The sequence below is a fragment of the Toxorhynchites rutilus genome, chromosome 3 (assembly GCF_029784135.1).
Source record: "Toxorhynchites rutilus septentrionalis strain SRP chromosome 3, ASM2978413v1, whole genome shotgun sequence".
In the NCBI taxonomy this organism is placed as follows: domain Eukaryota; kingdom Metazoa; phylum Arthropoda; class Insecta; order Diptera; family Culicidae; genus Toxorhynchites; species Toxorhynchites rutilus.
In genome coordinates this window covers 274,512,397-274,532,825 of record NC_073746.1, presented here as the reverse complement: position 1 = coordinate 274,532,825, position 20,429 = coordinate 274,512,397, and the positions used below count along the sequence as shown (strand labels likewise).

At 38.0% G+C, this 20,429-nt stretch overlaps 1 protein-coding gene across 2 annotated transcripts in view; it reads left to right on the top strand.

Annotated features, from left to right (window-relative positions):
• Positions 1–732: 732 nt before the first annotated feature.
• Positions 733–20,429, top strand: part of LOC129774676 (serine/threonine-protein kinase minibrain) — a 142,483-nt gene continuing 122,786 nt past the window's right edge. Inside the window, exon 1 of one of the 2 annotated variants that reach the window (XM_055778516.1) lies at positions 733–1,365. The gene's annotated coding sequence lies outside the window, so the exon portion shown is untranslated. Of the gene's footprint in view, positions 1,366–13,272; positions 14,004–20,429 lie in introns of those variants that run through there. The other variant, XM_055778515.1, reaches the window with a different exon arrangement.

The window sequence follows — 20,429 nt, the reverse complement described above, 5'->3', positions numbered from 1 at the left end:
GTCGACCGCGTATCTTATATGTACATGTTTTTTGAACTTATACGAGAGCTGCCGTTTTTCATAAAATTTTACCCTAAAATGTAAAATTACTGTTTTGGTAGCCGCCGTCGATATTTTAAGTAACAAGTAGCCTAGACGGCGCCAGTGGTTGTATGGTTAGCGTAACAGCCTCACAATCCGATCGGCCTGGGTTCAATCCCAGCTGGCGTCGTTGGGATTTTCTGAGGCGAAAAATCTCTGGTTACGTCTTCCTTCGGAGCGGAAGTAAAAGAAGTTGGCCCGGCTCATGAGTTGTTGAGTCTGATAGGTAGGAACAGGTGGAGTCGCCTCCCTGATGTCGGTGATTGGCACTAAAGTGGCGGAAATAGGCCGACGAAAAATAAGCGAAGATAAAAAAAAAAAAGTAGCCTAGTGCTGCCAAATTTGGTCAGCCATCTTTAGCAGGGATGTAAATGGGTAAGAAAATATCAGATGCGTGTATTCATGGTAGATGTAAATTTTGTTGAATTTCCCACTAGTTAAAATTTACCTAAATTGATTGAGCTTTTACTTTGATGGATAAATTCATAAATATATTCGAGATCAGATGACGAGATCAACTAAAAATTATTTTATATATCACATATATAAACCTACCCTAAACGTCGCCGTGAGATTTTGTTTCTCCATGTCGATCTAAAACTCTCTCTCTTCTTCTCGCTCGAACTATACAAGGTGAAGAAGTATCCCTTGGGCCAGTCCGTGAGGGCGAGATTCAATATTGCTCCATGAAAAGTGTTTAATTTTCGGTGATAACCTACGGATTTCGCTGGCTGATTAGTATCCGCGACGGAAGTAACCGATTTTACTTGTGCTGGGTGCGGTTCTTACTGTGCAAGAAGTGATTTTCGGAGAAAGCAGGAAATTTCACGTTCGTGCGGCGCCCGTTTGTGTGTCTCATTCTCACTTGCGTAGTTTTTTTTCTGATCGCATAGTGATTATAAATGGTATTCTGTGGAATATCTGACGTATCATCAGCTTGGTGTGGGTTTGAGAATCTACAAAAATAGTGCATATTTGCTGTGAAAATATGATTTTCCAATCGAAAGTTTCGGCAGAGATTCATAGTCTGGAAGATTTTTTCATTGCATTTTGAAGAGTGTGCGGAAACAGCGGCGACGGTGGCGGTAGCGGCAGTGTCTTTCGGAGAATCCGTCTGTACGCAGCGACTGTGCGGTGTTGTTGTGTGTGTATGCTATGTTTGCATCAACACAGAGAAATACAATCCGCGAGAAACTCTAGACAGAGAGAAGGAGAAAGGAAGAGAGCGTGAGAGAATTAGAAAACCTATAAGTGTTGCCAAGTGGGAGGCGTAAATAATCGCAGGTTTGTTTTTCGCTCAATTATGCTTCAATTTTGTTTACATCTCGCAATCATTCAGAACGTTAACTAGTTATAAGATGCCCTGCGATAATGGTTTGCTATCCCTCTTACATAGACACTAAGTTTGTGGTCATACGAAATGGATATTTTGGAAGAAATGATTCAACGATGCAACGAAAAATGAGACATTGGAGTGTTATCCTGTGAAAAGCCTACGAAAGAGAGTTGATTTTATAGTAATGCATTCTTTTTTTTTCGAATATATATATGTTTGTGGATACACGATAGAAGTTTCAAAAATATTATCGTTTATTGCTTATGTAAATTATATGGTTCCATCGCTAATTATCTTTAAAACTAGATAAAATCACAGTCACGTTTGTAGTTTGGGGTGTAAATACAGAAAACGTAAATATGGAATATACAAGGTCTCTCAGAATCAACGCTCACGCAACAAATTTTAATAACTTCTACAAAAGTGAACCGATTTATATTTTTGAAAAACTAAAATAAAACTTTTTTTAGGACATTTTCGATGTGACCACCCCTTTTTCCGATAACGTGTTTTAAATGGTGAACAAAATTCTTCATACACAACTCTAACATTACGACTTCGATGCTGTTGAAAATCCGAGTTATTTCTTCTTTAAGTTCCTCTAAATTTTGTGGATTATTAACATATCAACGGTCCTTCACGTACCCTAAGAGGAAGTAATCGACGACGAGCAATGTTGAAATTCTTACCATAAGAGGACAAAGTTTTATTAAGGCTTCGGTTGCTCGAATAATACGATTTCACTAAAAATACACGTTCTTGTAAATTGTACAACTCGACACTAAAAACCATCCGCTCAGACTGAACGAGTAGCCGAATATTATCGTCCCAAAGTGGGGAATGCAGTTTTACCATCGACGGAGCGAAAAAAAAATTTATAATGATTTATTCGATTTTTTTGCGTGAGCGTTGAATCTGAAAGACCCTGTAGAAAATGTCGATCGACTAACAGGTTTCAAACTTTTGTAAGCAATGAAAGTGGTTCGAGTTGTTAGATTGGATTCTTTATGATACATCTTGATACATCAAACACCGTAAAACCATTTGTGAAATGCCGCTTCAAAAACACAAGGAACGTTTTTTTTACATCAAAAATCAGAAAAGTGGTGCTCTATGAGTCGCTTTAATAATCTACCAGGTGTATAATTATAAAACCGGAATGCACACATTAGTAGTTATACATGCTAATATAAAAGGTTTTAAGGTCATGTCGATCGTATTTTTATTTTTTTTGCATCTCAATTCAAAATATTAGAAGTTTTATGTCGCCATAATTTTTTTTTCTGATGTTAAAAACGACAAACATAGTGTGCCAACGAACTATGATCCGTGGATATCTTTATTTTTTGACGTAGAATTACGTCTTTCAGGAAGGGTGCCAAATCAAAAAACAGGTCTATTTTCACTGTGAACGAATTCTCATGATTTGCATACCAATCGAATCGGAAATTCTCTAAGATTTGTTTGATATGCTATACATTACAATTCGCTAATCTCTAAACGGTTTAAATTCATGAAAACTGGAAGAACTTCCTTTTTCCCCATACATTTGTTCTGCCGATTTGTGTGCTAACCCTGCCCTTACTTCGAATGCTTATAACTCGAACATTTCTTAACCGATCGGAAAGATGTTTGCATCAATTGATAGGAAATATTTTACGCGTCTATCACAACTAAATGTTATTTTTCATGGGATGAACAATTGAATAACTGTAAAATGTCAAGCGTTATCTAAACGCCCTAACTGCCAAGTTTTGATTGGCCCGATTTACGGTTTCCCGATGTACCCGTGGAAATCTGCTTTGCAAATATAAATGCAAGTCGGGGATATTTTTGTTCCCACCGAGCTGTGTTTCCCTAACACGGACTTCAAAATCAATGGGCCTGGGAGAATCCGCTTTGCAAATACACATGCAAGTCGGGGGTATTTTTGTTCCCACCGAGCTGTGCTTCCCTAACACGGACTTCAAAATTAATGTGTCTGGGGGAATTTGCTTTGCAAAAACATGCAAATCGGGGGTTTTTGTTGGTGTTGAGTACTTTTGTACTCGCTTGTCGTTGTGCAGACCGGAATATGTTTCTCTAAAACGTCATTTCGTCATTTTAGATACAGAGGTGAATAAACTTTCGCGGATCGAGAACTACGTAAACATGAGATGTGCAATAATTTCAGAGGAAAATGTAAAATACAATGATCGTTTGACAATTCTTACGTTCACATATTTTGGTAGTCCTAGGCATAATATCAAACGTAAAAGGACGTTCATAAAATTTATTTGTAACGAAGAACATAATTTATTACAAAAAATTCGATGCATTCTAAAAAATTATATTCGTAGTGGTAAACAAGTGGACTGCATAATATAGTTGCGTAGTTCTACGTCGAAAATATGCGGTCGTTTTCTAGATATAACCCCTGTAACCTTTTTGTTTGCTGTAAACTCAAAAAGCTTACGAGAGCTTAAGCTCTCGGGAAATGTTTAGACAACAAGTGGATGAAGTAGATAGCCAAACTCAAAATAACTGGCAGAACAATTTAATGTCGACCAATGAGGAAAATCCTTAAGGTTGGGAGGATGGAAATGCCTTGGTCGACAGACAACAAAGAAAACAAATCTACTAGCTATCCAGTTGGGATCAACATAACGCATGTTACTTATGCAGGAGATTTAGCTCCTTTCGATTACTATTTGTTATCTTCGATGGAACACGCTCTAGCTGAACAGCTCTACAATTCTTACGAAAATGCCTCGTTGGCTGATTTGTGTTCATATAACAATACTTTTTTTGCGAGGCATTAATAAATTACCTGAAAGTTTGATAATGTTTAATAAAACACATCGACACATCAAAATATATAATGTTTATAAAACACATCCAATTCGGGTCCACAGACATCCTGGTATTTTTTCAAAATGAATTTGCGTGTTTCATTTACTTTTTGGAGATAATCTTGTGTAATTATTGGCCGCGACTGTGCTTGAGGTGGTTCATGCGAAAGGTCCGATTGTGCGCTACATTTTCAAACATTTCGACGATTATCACAACGAGAGAATATTAGATAACCCCCAAAAAGTAATCCAGATGTGCCAAATCGAACGATCCATGCATCCATCTTACAGGTCCGAAAAGAGAGATGAATTGTTCCAATGCTTAGCGTGGTGTGTGGCAAGTAGCGACGTCTTGTTGAAGTCACATATCGACCTGATCCAATGTTTGCTTTTAGGCCAAAAAACCGTTATCGTAGACCGATAGTGGATTTCATTGATAGTAACCGTGGAGACGATCTGGCGTAATGGTAACATCCATAACTCTTACGCTGAAGGTCACGAGTTCAATCCTCACTCTCGACGTTCTTCCGGAAAGGAAGGTAGAAGTGACGAACCAGCCAAAAGTGTTGAAAGTCACTATAATATAGAAAAAAACAAAAAAAAATGACAGTAACGTGGTTGCGATCTTCATTTCGCAAAAATACGGATCAATGAGTCCGTCAGCCCATAAATCGCTCCGAACAGTGCATTTTTTTAATCCTTATTTAAGAGGCTTTCAGCCTCCTGGAGTGGTTCGCCTAACGGTGCATTTTCTATAGTCCTTTTGAGGTTCTTGTAATACCTGTGGCTGCTCATTGCACTAAGTGCAGCAATTTTTTGCCGTAGGAAAACGTCTAGCAGGAGTATATGAAGGGTAAAATTAAAATTTAAACGTTGAACATATAGGAAAAAAATAAGAGATTTTCAATGCTTATAACTCTAGATCGCAAAGAGGTTTGCATCAATTGATAGGAAATATTCAAGAAATATAAAAGAATAACCAGAGTAACAGCGAAATACGATTTCCCCAACATGGACTTCAAAACCATGGAGCTTGGGGGAACCGACATTGCAAATACATACAAGCTGCGGGTACTTTCGTACTTGCTTGCGATTGTGCAGACCGGAATGTGTTTCCCCAATACGGACTTCAAGGAAACTGGGGAAACCGGCATGACTAGAGGCGGATGAACTTCCATGTTTAAAACGTCTATAATATAAAAAACAGGAAGTGAGTTATATCTGTGGTATGGTTGTGTACCATTCACCCGAAACACGTTTACCCGAAACACATTTACCCGAATGACATTCACCCGAATGTAACAAATACCCGAATGCAACACATACCCAAATGGACATTTACCCGAATGCGACAAATACCCGAATGGACATTTACCCTTATGCATCAAATACCCGAACATAACGAATACTCGAATGCGACAATTACCCGATTGAAACACTTACCCGAATGGAATGTTTACCCGAATGAGAAGGAAAGTTTCCGACAAATCAGATTATGAGTTTCGTCAAATCTCCTATTGAAGAATAAGATTGAACCAAAACAGCATGAAAAAGCAACAAAATTACGAAGTGAAATGAGAAATTGTAATGAGGAAATTAAAAAATTATTTTGAAGACAACGGGGTGTCATTTTTTAAAATTAGTGTAGGCACAATTAACATACAGTCTTCTTTCTTTTCCGTATTGATGTTTAAGGTCCTGAGATCATTCAAAAATGAGCATTGGTTGTGGAATATTTCGAAAATTAAGCAGATAATTGTAACATAAAAATATAAAGCATGCCATGACAATGTGAAAAGAATTGAAAAAAGAAAAAATTATAGGAGGTTGTGTCCAAGATACGACCGCATTGTTGACGTAGAACTACGCTGCTATTTTAAATAAGTCGCTTATTTATACCTTCGGATATTATTCTAAAATGCTGTGAAATTTTAGAAACAACTGCTTAGTAGAATAATCTCTGAAAGTTGACGATAATTGATTGATGATTCATTCTTGCCCTCGCAAAACAATACACTAGGTGATCGTATGTCGCAATTTATTTCCGGTGGCCTTTTTCGCAATTGACATAGACTCGGCTACAGTCGATTATATACATGTTGCACCAGCACCATTATTCCACATCTCATAACTACATCAATATATCTTTGGCACCGCATGGAAACAACAACAATGACAACACTTGCAAATATCAAATATCTTGCTACATGTTATTTAGTATTGCCTCAAAGGAATCGCACCTCTAGGCATCGTTCGTACAACGTAAATCAAGCGCCAAACAAGCGTTCGCCATAGCATGCATACAGAGCCATACATTGGTGGCTTGAAACTACTAGTAATATAAACACTTCTCATCATTTTGCGCTATTCTCAAAAGAAACGCTTCTGTTAATATTACTGGCCTCGAAAAAAGTTGCATTACTTTCTCATGCTCGAGAGAAGCGCAGCTGTCACCCTTAGTGGAGGAAGTTTTGCGACTGGCAAGCGAAACCTAATCACATACAAAATTCCAGAACGACATTTACTTTCTTGGTGACTAAACAAGCGAAATAAACTCTTTTTTGTTAATAACAACCTCGAAAACAGTAGCAATGCTTCATTATGATCAATATTAGTGCAAATGCAATCCTAGTTGAAGGCAGTTTTGCGACTGGCACGCGAACCCAAATAACTTATAACATTGCAGTAAGACATTCAAGATGCATGGTATTCCCCAAATATTTTTTTGGCGCACAAGCTCAACGCATGCTTCGCCATAACGTCAGTTTAATGCATTGATGCATTCTCAAAGGCACCAACGAAGCCCTTATGATGACGGAAAACAAACAATGTTAACTGCTTGGAAAAAGACGGAATTATGACACACTGCTTGTACTCTGCTGTAACTTCCATCGATGCGAATTCGCTGATGAGTTAGTCAAGAGCGTTCGCCTTAACTACCAGCGGGGGGAGCTTGATTCTGGTTGCTGCCTGGGTAACGGCGTTTACATTTTCGACCGACGCGCCGAAATCGCCTACTTCGCTGTTGTTCGATGCGGTGCCACACTTACGAAGGCTCGGTTCAGTGCGAGCGCTTTTCACTGCACCAACATTGTGTGCATCATTAGATGACGCTTGCCTCGAAATTTTATTGCCCCTGGAAATGCGTTCGTTTTTGACGTAGAACTACGTCTTTCAGGAAGGGTGCCAAATCAGAAAACAGGACACGTTTTTATGAAATAAAGTTAACGTTGATAACTTTTTTCACTGTGAACGAATTCTCATGATTTGCATACCAATCGAATCGGAAATCCTCTTTGTTTGGTATGCTATACATTACAATTCGCTAACCTCTAAACGGTTTAAATTCATGAAAACCGGAAGAATTTCCTTTTTCCCATACATTTGTTCTGCCGATTTGGGTGCTAACCCTATCCGTATTTCGAATGCTTATAACTCGAACATTTCGTAGTGGATCGGAAAGATATGTGCACCAATTGATAAGAAATATTTCTACGCGTCTATCACAATTACTCAAATGTTATTTTTCATGAGACGAACAATTGAATAACTGTAAAATGTCAAGCGTTATCTAAACGCCCTAACTGCCAAGTTTTGATTGGCCCGATTTAACGTTTCCCCAACACAGACTTCAAAATCGATGTACCTGTGGAAATCCGCTTCGCAAATATACATGCAAGTCGGGAGTATTTTTGTTCCCACCGAGCTGTGTTTCCCTAACACGAACTTCAAAAGCAATGTGCCTGGGGGAATCCGCTTTGTCAAATACATGCAAGTCGGGAGTATTTTTGGTGTCGAGTACTTTTGTACTCGCTTGTCGTTGTGCAGACCGGAATATGTTTCTCTAAAACGTACTTTTAAACTGAGAAGCCTGGGAAAATAGTCATTTCAGATACTAGAGGTGAATGAACTTTCGCGGTTCGAGAACTACGTAAACACGAGATGTGCAATAATTTCAGTTGGAAATGTAAATACAATGATCGTTTGACAATTCTTCCGTTCACAAATTTTGGTAGTCCTAGGCATCATATCAAACGTGAAAGGACGTTCATCAAATTTATTTGTAACGAAGAACATAATCTATTACAAAAATTTAGATGCATTCTAAAATAATCTATAAAATAATATATATAAGTGGTAAACAAGTGGATTGCATAATCTAATTGCGTAGTTCTACGTGGAAAATATGCTGTCGTGTCCTAGATACAACCCGTTACAATTTTTTGCCTTCCTCTTCTTCTTGCTCATCACACACTACGCGAAACGTCCAACTTATGACGCGGAAATAAAAACACACGATACAAATAACGAAAACGAACAGAAAAACCAAACGACGATATCCAAGTCGGATTACCACTGGTGGGGTCCAATCTTAGATCGAAGCGCAGCGAAAGCAAAGTGAACTGGATTGCTCAACAGTCCGATGCCGAATGAAAGGTTGCCTCGGTGAGATCCACTGTTTATACTCTAGGCAAGTATTCCCCTTCATTCTTCTACTTTTCCTTTGTTCACGGAGACTTTGAATCCTACGATTTCCCCTCCGTTGGTCGTCGATAAGTTGCTCGTTATTGACAGCTCTGTTCGGGAAAGCACACAAATGAACAGAACAAATGTATGGGAAAATGGAAACGCTTAAAGTTTTCATGAATTTTAACCATTTACAAACCAGGGGATTCTAATGTATAGCATATTAAACAAATCTTACGGAATTTCCGATTCGTTTGGTACGTAAATCGTCAAAATCCGTTCGCCGCAAAAATAGCTATTAACGTTAACTTTATTTCATGAAAACGTGACCTGTTTTCTGATTTGGCACCCTTAATGAAAGACGTAGTTCTACGTCAAAAAATGGTACTCACGTATTTACCACCACAGCGCAGTTTCTATCATGAATTTATTATTTCGTGATGAAATTTATTCTGAGGTCAACGAAATAAGAGCGAAGTCCCCAATTAACGAGGATAAGGCCTCAAGCCGACAAGGTGATGCAATCCGAGTCGGCCACCGACCCGCCGTCGGAAACGGCGGCCTCTCGCAAGCAAACCTGTGTTCCACCGATTGTCCGATTTGTTTGAAACATAGGAGACGATCCTTCAGTTAGGTATACATACGTTTACCTGGTGCATTACGGTCGGCGGTCAACTCAGATTGTATCACCTTGTCGGCTTGAGGCCGCCTCGGTTCCTTATCCTCGTTAGATGGGGACTTTGCCCCCTTTACAGTGATCTCAGAATAAATTTATTACGAAAAATAAATTCATAATAGAAATTACTCTTCAGTACCATAATACGTATGTACCAAAATTGTCAGCTTTCTTTTAAGTGAAATTTCATAATACGTCATATAACTGTGACCTTTCACTTTTTATTATTTTGAAAAGGATTTTATCCAACGCCTTTATTTTTCATATAGAACAACCCACCAAAAATACGAACTTTTTGGATGGAAATGAACGTACAAGACAAATATGATCTTTGTATAACACTCATCAGAAATAAATATACATATACTCCTAATAATAAAATTTGCGTATTATTCGAATATATCCTTCTTTCGGGTTAGTCTCGCAATCGGGTAGATGTTACATTCGGGTAAATGTTACAGTCGGGTAACCGTTACATTCGGGTAATAGCTGCATTCGGGTAAATGTCGCATTCGAGTATGTGTCAATTTGAGTAGATGTTACATTCGGGTAGCTGTCACATTCGGATATTTGTTACATTCGGGTGAGTGGAATTCGGGTGAATGTCTTTCAGGAAACTGTCTTTCGGGTGAGTAGGTTTCAGGTAAATGTGACACAATCCTGTGGTATAACCGCAAGGTTGACGTAGGACTATCGTTGATTTAGTGATCATTTGTTTGAAGTTGAATCTAAATCCATTCTGAATGGATGAATAAATGAACATTTGGGGGACTTCGAAAACGAAAGCGTTACGTTGGAGGCACAAGGTTTTACGCATCCAATATTGGATACGAAAATATTCTACTGATGGGGAAGAATAATCTTCAGAAGCTTTCCTGTTAATTGCACTTGATTGAAAAATCACAAAACAAAATGTATTTGGTCGCACTATTATATGAAATGAAAACATTAAAATGAACTCTTTCGCTTGAATGTCTTTTTCAATTCCAAGGGGAACTGGTAGATTATTTTGCAGCAACGATGACATCTTTCCGGATTCTTCACGATGCTGGATAACCGCCAAACGAAAAGCGTTGGCTGCTCTAATGCCTTAAGCGGAACCAATTTGCGATGCAGTTACTTTCTTGGTCAGTGGCATCATTCCCCTCCTCCACTCTCTCTCTCTGGCCGAAGATGCACAACAGGCTCTTGGTCACACCGTTCATCAGCGCTTTCATGATGAACGAAGTTAGCTTCACCACAACAGCGACAACATGCTCCAATCGCTGTTCAATTATAACTGAGTGGATTTCGGTTCGGTTCTTGTTTTTGAAGGGACTTTAACCCAAAGGTCATTCGTCCCTGCCTGAGTGGATTTTCGAGCGGCGCTCGCTTATATACCAATTGGTGATTTCAATAGCTTGTTTTGAAAGCAATTTTAAGGCTATTGAAACAAGTGTTTGGATCAAAAAGTAACAAGTATATAACGCGTAGACATTTTATCTTTCGAATGAAGTGTTTATCATACCATTTCGTTCAGTTGGTTAGGAGCTATGTGTTTTTCTAACACGAACTACAAAACCGTATACGAACAATGCTTTAGGTCGGTTATTCAAGCTCCGAGTAAATAAAACAAAAAATATTCTTAGTATCCCATATATCATTATTTGTTATTATTATTTCTGGTTATCTGAAAACAAGAAAATCGAGCAGATTCTAAATTAGTAAAGATGCCGCTATCGCATAAACCTCGGACAAATCAAAAACATGTTTTTTGATGAAATGGCTGCCATTTGAAGAAAAAAATCCTGTTGAAAATATTATTTTCTACGTCTATGCCATGACTTTCCGGATTTTATAAGTTGATGCCAAATTACCCAGTTCAAATTGTTTTTGATGCAAAAACAGCAGTAAATGATTCTGAAGTACTTCGCTGCACTTCTGACTGTTAATTCGTGTTGATGGTAAGCTATCTAAACCAGGCCATTTTGAGAAAATTCTCCTCAAACCATCAAACTGCCGCCTGCAAAGTTACAAGTTGAAAAATTACATGACACGTTCCGTAAGTCCTTCCAGTATGAAGAAATACTATTCAAGTTGAGTTTTTTTTATCAGAGAAGTTTTCCTGAAATAGTGAAACCCATTTGGCTTCCACATTAATTTTTGGACCCGCAGGATTGGAGATGGAATTTTTATGGTTTGCGGAGAATTTTCTCAAAAAGGCCTGGTTTAGATATCGCACCATCAACACGAATGAACAGTCAGAAATACAGCGAAATACTTCAGAATTATTACTGCTATTTTTGCATCAAAAACAATGTGATAATTGAGTAATTTGGCATCAATTCATAGAATCCAGAAGGTCATGGCATGGTTTAAAGAATAGTGGCTTCAGTTTCTGGACTAATCAGCTTGCCTATCAAACCCAAACCCTGTCAAAAACTTATGAAGAGTGATTGTACGAATAGTAGAAGCAGCTTTCAAGCAGTATGAGTGATTTCAATAGCTTAAACGAGGTGTATCCTCTGCGTAGAACGTGATACACACTATAACGTAGCATAGCTTGATCGAAACTACCCCGAATTATTATAATTCATGTGAAATTGACGTTAATTTCGTAAAGGAGTGAGAGTTTTTCCTTCTGGTTCTATAGTTATGAAACAGTTTTTCGAATGCTTCACGCCTGCACACAACAATATAGCTCAAATGGCCAGTCTAATAAATGAAGATAGTTATTATATTCTACACTATATACTTCAATTCAACCGACTTCTTACATATCTCTGGAAACTCGGAAAAATGGAGTGATTCTATAGTTATGAAACGCAGTGTATAATCAGTTTATGCTGATAATTCAAAATGGATTTATGTCATATTCCCGTCAAACCATTACGTTTGTTTTAGATATCTTATATTCGTAACGTTAGTGTGATCTGATAAATGTAGAATGTAGGTTAAGGAATTTTCGATTATTTGCTACTATTAACTAATTTTTTTCTTATTTTGTTACTTAATCCGCTCTGACTTAACACCGATTATATTATGTTATGTTATGTTAGGTGCTCGTCTTTGGCGACGCATTTAAAAATGAGAACATTTCGTCAATTCAAATTGTTAAATTATTGAAGAATAGTGGACTGAATAATAGTAGTGTATAGCGTATCAAAACAATCTATTGAAAGTTCTGAATGATAAGGTATATAAACCATCAAAATCCGTTCGTAGCTGAAAGAGTTATAAATGTCAAAATCATTTCATAAAAACTTTACATGTTTTCCGAATTGCACACTCAAAGTCGTAGTCCTACGTCGAAAATGCGCCTTCCCTTCTATACGCGATTCGTTACAACCTGCTCGCTCGTCAACTAATCACCGATAATTTTCGGCAAGCAAAACATTCCGTGCTCAACACGTGGGATTGGTTGCGCTTCTTGCCAACACTGCCGAGCGCCAGACGGAAAGGTGAATAGACTCTTCATTTCGTCGGTTCTCGTGTGCCGTCATCATTGTCCCGAAGCGAGCGACGGACACAATCACTACCAGTTCGTCATCGTCATCGTCGTGCAATCATCGTCATCGCCGACACCACACCATCGGATGTCGATGTTGCGAAAGTACACACTAACACCAGCGAAACACGGGCCTTCCCTGTGCGCAGGTGTGTGCGTGTTTGCGATTGACAGTTCTGTGCTTTGCTGTCAGGCAGACAGACCGAACCGAATCATCACACACTCCTCCGATTGCGACTCTGGCCTGGACTCTGTGCTGGCGCTACTTGTGTAAGAGGTCGCACTCTCGATGTGTAACTCCCTTTGCGTTGGGATGGCTGTGTGCGTGTGTTTTGACAGCGCGCTTGCCTCGCAGACAGATTTTTGGTGCTAACCGTTTCAGTATATTAGTGTTTACAGTTGCGAGTGAGCGCATTTCCATCGACATCTATGAAATTTTTATTTTTTAACGCTCTCTGGCTGGCATATTTTGTATATTCCACAAAGGTATAGCGGATGGAAATGGTGTGTACTTTTCTTCGTCCTCCATGCTTGCGGTTTCCCACTTGGCGGAAGAATCTCACACTTTACGGGCGCGATCGGGTGTGTGACTGACGGTTTTTAATTGCATTATTTGATTAAAAAGAGAGAAAAGTTTTACTGCCGCCGTGTCGCGGTTCGTTTGGTTGGGTTTTTTTTCCTGCGTGTACTTTTTGGTGGCTGCCTTTAGCACGAATTTTCCATCCGGGTGCAATACGAAAACAAAAGCCTGGTGAAATATACTCTACGAAGCAAAGGTGCAAGAAAAATCAAAACACTGTGCACTATGGTGTATAGCAGCAGATGTGTGTGAAGTTTTTGCGGAAAGTTGGCTCAAGAAAGCAGAAAATCGGAAGCAGTGCTTGCATGTTTACCGTATTGGAAAATAGAGAGAAAAAAGTTTAATATTGCGGTGAAAATAGTGAATGCTTTCCATCGAATGTGTGAAGTTAGAAATAATCAGTCAGCTGGAAAGTGAATGACACCATAAAAAGCCCATAATATTGTCTCTCTGGATTAAGCGATTTCGGTGCGGATAAACATGGTTCTGATTGCGGAAGAACAGCCTCGGACTTGTTAAATCATCGCTGCGCTGCGTCTCAACGGGTAATCTTGGAATGCAATTTCATCACACAAATTATGACATCATAACACCAACCCCCAAAATGTTTGAACATATTCTTCAATCGTAATTCGCTCTGAAATGGATGCTCGGGAATCGATTGCTGTCCCGAGATTTTTATTCCCTGTACCCCTCCGCACCACAAGCGCACACCCTTCCAATCGGAGTTCCCTCATTCTCCGGAAGAAGAAGAATTTTACTGTCTGGTACTCTGGTGCTGATGCTGCCTGCTGCTGTTGCTGTTGCTGTTGCTGATACTGCCGCCTCTGTTACCTCTGAAAGAAATGAGGAAAAATGACGTCCACCATTTTGATATTACACCAATACCGTCAAAGACGACGACGGCACACTGCTCTCGGGCGGCTGGGAGATTTTTCTCCGACCCGACTGTTCGCTCGCGTGGCTGTGTGCGTGTGCGGTTTGGTATGCTGTGCGTCTCCGATGCCCGTATGGGTGTTAAGTTTTGATTTTTCAAAACAGCAACAACAAAAGTAGCTAGAAGATTGACAACAACAACAACAACGGTACACAGCACGATCTTGCCGAAAACTAATTGGAACGTGCCGAAAGAATTCGCAACATTTGCTCGGGGTGTTGTGTTGTTGTTTTGTTGCTGCGTATGCTACTGCTGATGCATGTTTGCACCGCCGAGAATACGTTGAATGGTCGGTTGGTTACTAGGTGGTTGATTTGGTGTTTAGAGCAGCAGCTGATTTTTGATAAATTGGTTTCTTCATTCACATAGACAATGTCGTGGGCAACATTAAAAATAATCTGTTCAACAGGATCGAGAATCATATCGAAAAGTTTGGTGTTGGATTTATAATTCATGAGTACAATTTGCCACCCTTGTTTGTTTACGTTGCATTACAAATGCATATTGCAGCCTCTATCTGTGGTTAGGTAACATTCAAATTAACGGAAATTGCGCTTTTGGAAAATTGAGTATTTTGCATTTTTATGCTCATGTGTATTACAATTTAAGCCTTTTCTCGCTGTGTGGTGTCTGCATCGTAGGAATATTAGGTAGGTGGCCACACAAAAATCTCGTTTGTCAAAATAAATCTTGAATCCCGTGAGTCACCCCTACTAAATCGATTTGGGCTGCTTCTTAAAAATCATGCAGCTCCCCTGTGTGAGGCTCGCAGGCCCATTCAAGTAGTCAATTTTTGGAAAATGTTTCCAGAGCCTCGCAGTTCAGCTTGTAATCACTCGAATTTAGGCTCATTGGGACCATGGGATTACTCACCGAGAGATTTTTTTTATCCCATTAGTTTATTTATTTAGGCTTATTAGCATTTTAGCTGCCGGTTTTTAATCGTGTACATGTCACTTTTTTTTGTTGTATGTATAAATAGCGCATTGCACAGTTGCCATATTAGGCGTTAGAATATTCCTTCTATACCATTGCATATGGTACATTACACAGTAGCAGGGTGGCCACCCATTCGGGAAATGCGGAAAAAGTTTGGGAATCAAAATCCATCGGGAAAAATTCGGAAATTACTTCATAAAGTCGGGATTTTTTTAATGTGTTTTTTCGGCGCTCTAGAATGCTACTGTGTCTGTTTCAGCACACGGAAACGTCTTATGAGATGCAACAAATTTTTGTTTTTGGTATTCCAAGATGGAGGACGTTTTGTTCTCAATGAAATCTGTTTAAAAAATTTGAAGCGCAGCAACTTATCGCTAAAAAAATGTAGGTGCTGACTAAAGGCTGATTTAGACGATGCCAGTCAGCGCTCTAGTTGAAGTATCCAGTGAACAGAGAACAGACACTCTGTTCAAGTTACTTGTATCAGTATCGAACAAGTAATTGGCCTCTAACTTGAACAGTGTCTGTTCTCTATTCACTGGATACTTCAACTAGAGCGCTGACTGGCATCGTCTAAATCAGCCTTAACGCTCATAAAGATGCAGCTTTGATGGACGAAGAAATTAAAAGCTCAAAAACTGTTGAGAGTTGAACTGTATTTATAATGGCGCTAAGCGCTAAACATAATACGAATAATTTATATTCTTTATTCTTATGTTTTCTAATGGCATCAAATAGAAACATTCGTATCATTGAAATAATCGTAGTCGATAGTCCAGCATACGAGTCGAAACAAGTCCTTAAAACAAATCAAGGCTCTGGAGTAAAAATGGGACGCATTTAAATAAAAGAGGATTAAGATTCAGGGTCATCAAAAAATGCTATTAACTTCGTGTTATTTACTTCATCTTATCTTATATGCTCCTATTCTGCCCATGTTTGTATAGGAGACATAGACGACAAAATGAACAAAATCGACTTTTTTGCCGTTATGCATTCTACGCAATGTAACACGTTTGCTCAACATGCAAATAAACATTTTTTGTTCGAAAACATTTGAGCAATTTTGAAAAAACTGTTTTGAAATCACTGTTCGTCCGCTTAACAGACGTAGTTCCATACAGCTTTCATACATCGTTCGAAAATCAACAGTTGTTATGTTATGTGCTATAAGCTAAATCTACATTTGAATCACATTTTTCGTAGAGTCCAAACATGCCTGTCACGATAGTGTCTTATTACTTAGTGTTTCCTAATAGATGAATATAAGAAACCATTGAAACGCTGCTCATATAATTACTATTTTCTGTACACTGAACTGCGATGCACAAAGAGAAGCAATTGTGTTTTTTTAATGTTTTAATCACCTAAATTCCTGCGTTCGAATCTTCAAGTAGATAATGAAACAATCAGATCAGTAGTAAAATTAAAATAATATTGGTTTTTAGCATTATAACTCCTTGGATTCGACATCGAATTATTCCACATACTCAGCATTTACTCATACCGTTGGTGTAAGTCATTTCACCATCGTTATGCGATTGATCGTGATATCGGTAAATCATGTTGCTAAAATAACCAACATTGAAGATTGCCTTTACAAATTAAATTAATCGAAAGAACACGAACCTGCTGTTCTTATCATATCCAAGAGTATTCAGGAAAAAAATACTATGATAGACTCGCAACAAATCCAGAGCACCATTTCAAGATATTTCACTAAATTTCTTCCAAACCTTTTTGATTTAATCCGATATGAACTGAAACTACCGACGGAGACGTTTTGACTTTTATCGGAAATGTAAATACTAACGCTACAGGCAGAGCAACCTGATGATTACGTCTAGCTATGCGAACCAATATTCATTGAAATGATTGATTGTCCGCATAAATAGACGTAGGCGTTTTCCAAATGGAAAAAATATGTTTCAATCCGCAAAATCTCCTAGGCCCTCGTTTTGCCGATAATATCCTTCAACTGGACAGATTATTTCATTGGATATTTGCATGGTTACGCTTGTAGGCAAAAAAAACAACAAAAGCAATTAGCGTTTTTCCAACACTAATGGTGTTGGTGATTATGTCTCCTATGCAAACATGGGCAGTATTCCTGCTAATCATTGCGGGAATTCAAAAATTGAAATTGAGTGGCCACCCTGCAGCAGCCATTTAGGCGTAAGGGTATTCCTTCTGTTCTTCCATTGTACTGTTAAACCGGACAGCGGAGACAAATGTTATGATCATTGTTGTGTTGTTAATTGAATAAAAGCCCGTTGTTTCTTGCATAGCAGAGCAGTTGTATGGATGAATCGATCTCCATCGTTGATGATTGTTGCGTGAACGTAGTTAGTCTGTAACAACACAAAGATGGTCAACTGAGGGCCCTGAGTTTTGAACTCACGAACGATCGATTACTGAGCGAACGCGCAACCACTTCCCAAGAGATATGAGTGATTAATTTTTATTTGCATGTTTCTTTATCACAATATTACTACTCATTGCTATTAGAGATTTAAAGAGGGGAAAATGTTAATTTAGTTTTGTTCATTGCAAATCAATTACAGAGCGGATTCGATTATATACAGTCTCCGACTTTTTTCCACTGTATATAATCGAATCAAAAGAAAATATATATATTTTTAAATTTATTGCTTATGCATATGTTTTTCGTTTCTTGAATATAAAAGAAGAATTAAAGCCAGAAAACACGTTTCTCACATGAAAAAAAAAATATATTTCCAAAATCTGTGATAGAGAATCATATTTGATGAAAAAAATCATTTTACGCATATAGTCGAATTCCAACAATGACATAGTTATTGAATTTATTCATTGTTCCGGGATCTGTTTGCCTTAAACTGACTCTTCTTCAAAAAGTGCGCTACGTAGAATGATTATGTTGCTTTCATTTGAAAGATGAGAAAATTTAGTACAGAATATATTTTGGATACATTTCGGAAGTAAAAAACTTTAAAGATAGTGGTTTTGAAGGTGTTAGTATCAATTTTATTTCCAAATATTCATAATAAACTTGATTATTTATGTGAACCAATTTGAAGCTCTCAAACCGCTTTACAATTTGTTCATTGACACCTAGTTTCTGTCTTTTTAATAATTTCGCTGCAATATCGATATAAACAATTTCTGGGGAGAATTCAATCAAAATCTTCGACGATTTATACACATTTTCTGGTTTTGTTTGGTACAGATTTCGTACGGTACCGATTACATATTTTTTTCAGAAGGTACAGATTGATATAGCTGCCGTGAAGAATCTCAATTACAGCATCGTCAAAATTAGTGAAAACTGAATCAATAGTCGTCGAAGTTGTTCTCGCTATTCTGGTGTGATTATTGATTTTTTGTCTGTATCCAGCGGCTTCGGTGATTGCCTTCAATTCATGAGATTTCCTATGTTCGGCCCAATCAATATCAAAATCACCTGTAATGATTATACTTTCCTGTTCATGAGCTTGTATGTATGTCTCAAGAAAAATAAAATTTCATTCATTGTTATAGATGCGTAAAAATAGTTAGTTTTTTAATGAGCATTTTCTATTTTGATATAGGGTAGAAGTACCTATCATCGCAATAATATCTATTATGGTAATACGAGTCAACATGTCTTATTTTTAAAGGCTCTAATATGATTTTTAAGCACCAGAAATCTCTTCTTTGTCGATTTTGGTTCTTGATTCCATGCGAAATATTGTTCTTTTGTTGAAAAATTCAGTTTGAAAATAGTGTGTCCTATTGATGCTTGCTTTTTAGCATTTTGCTAAGGAATATGCGGTCAAAATAATGAGATTTTTATGCTGTGAAGTGACTATCTTGATGCAAACACAGTGTAGACGCATACATCACAACCTTCTTTATGTTGTGATTCGACCAATTTATACGATTTCATCGAAATAAACATGTATTTTTATATTAGAATACAGGTCGGACTCGATTATCCGGAGACTCGATTATCCGGGATTCGATTATCCGGAATTTTAGACTCGATTGTCCGGAGTATATTGTTTTTGATTTTCTGGAATTTTGAATAATTTAATTTAATAATTTGTATAATAATTCTATATTGAATAGCTAATATGGATATCAAAAGAAAGGGCTTGATTAGTAGGATGCAGTTATTTATGAAAAATGCAAATCCAAGATGGCGGCCACTACAAAATGGCGGATTACATATTTTCTCAGAACCCCATCAATATGGTATCAAACGAAAGGGCTTGACAAGTAGAACACAGTTATTTATGAAAAAGGCGTGCATCCGTGGCCGAGTGGTTAGCGTCTCACACTATCATGCCGGGTGTTCGGGTTCGATTCCCGTTCTGGCCGGGGGATTTTGCGTCAAAGGAATGTCCTTCGACTTGCACTGTGGTCACGCTAATTCTAGAACTTGCCCCTCGGAATACATTCAAGGCGTGTTATTTGTCTTGAGAAATCTCAACTAAGTAATAATGAATGACGCTAGTTAATGCATACGTTGAGACGGCAAAAGTTCCACAGGGAACGTTAACGCCATTCGAGAAAAAAAAGCAAATCCGAAATGGCCGCCACCGCAAGATGGCGCACATATATATTTTTTTCATAACCCCATCAATATGGGTATCAAATGAAAGAGCTTGACTAGTAGAATACAGTTATTTATGAAAAATGCCCAAAAATGTATCAAAAGAAAGTTCTCGACTAGTAGAACATAGCAGATAATGAAAAATCCAATTTCAAGATGGCCGCAGTCCTCAAATAACTAATTACTTTTTGAATGATTTCATTCAGCTTGACCTGTTTCTATGTATGTTTGAATGTTTGTTGGGTTGTCCCACATTAATAGAAAATTGACCCCGTTCCTGTTGAATGATTGATCTGAAATTTGGAACCTACATTTACTTCTACTGTCATTATAAAACTGCGTATTCCATGATCTTAAAAAATTCAATTTGGCCGCCGTAAAAAATGGATGAATGGCTTGATTTGTAGAATACACTACACTATGAACAACATAAATTCGAAAAGGTCGCCGCCTCAAAATGGTCGACTATGTATTTTTTGCAATCCCCTCAATATTGGTATCAAATGAAATGATTTGACT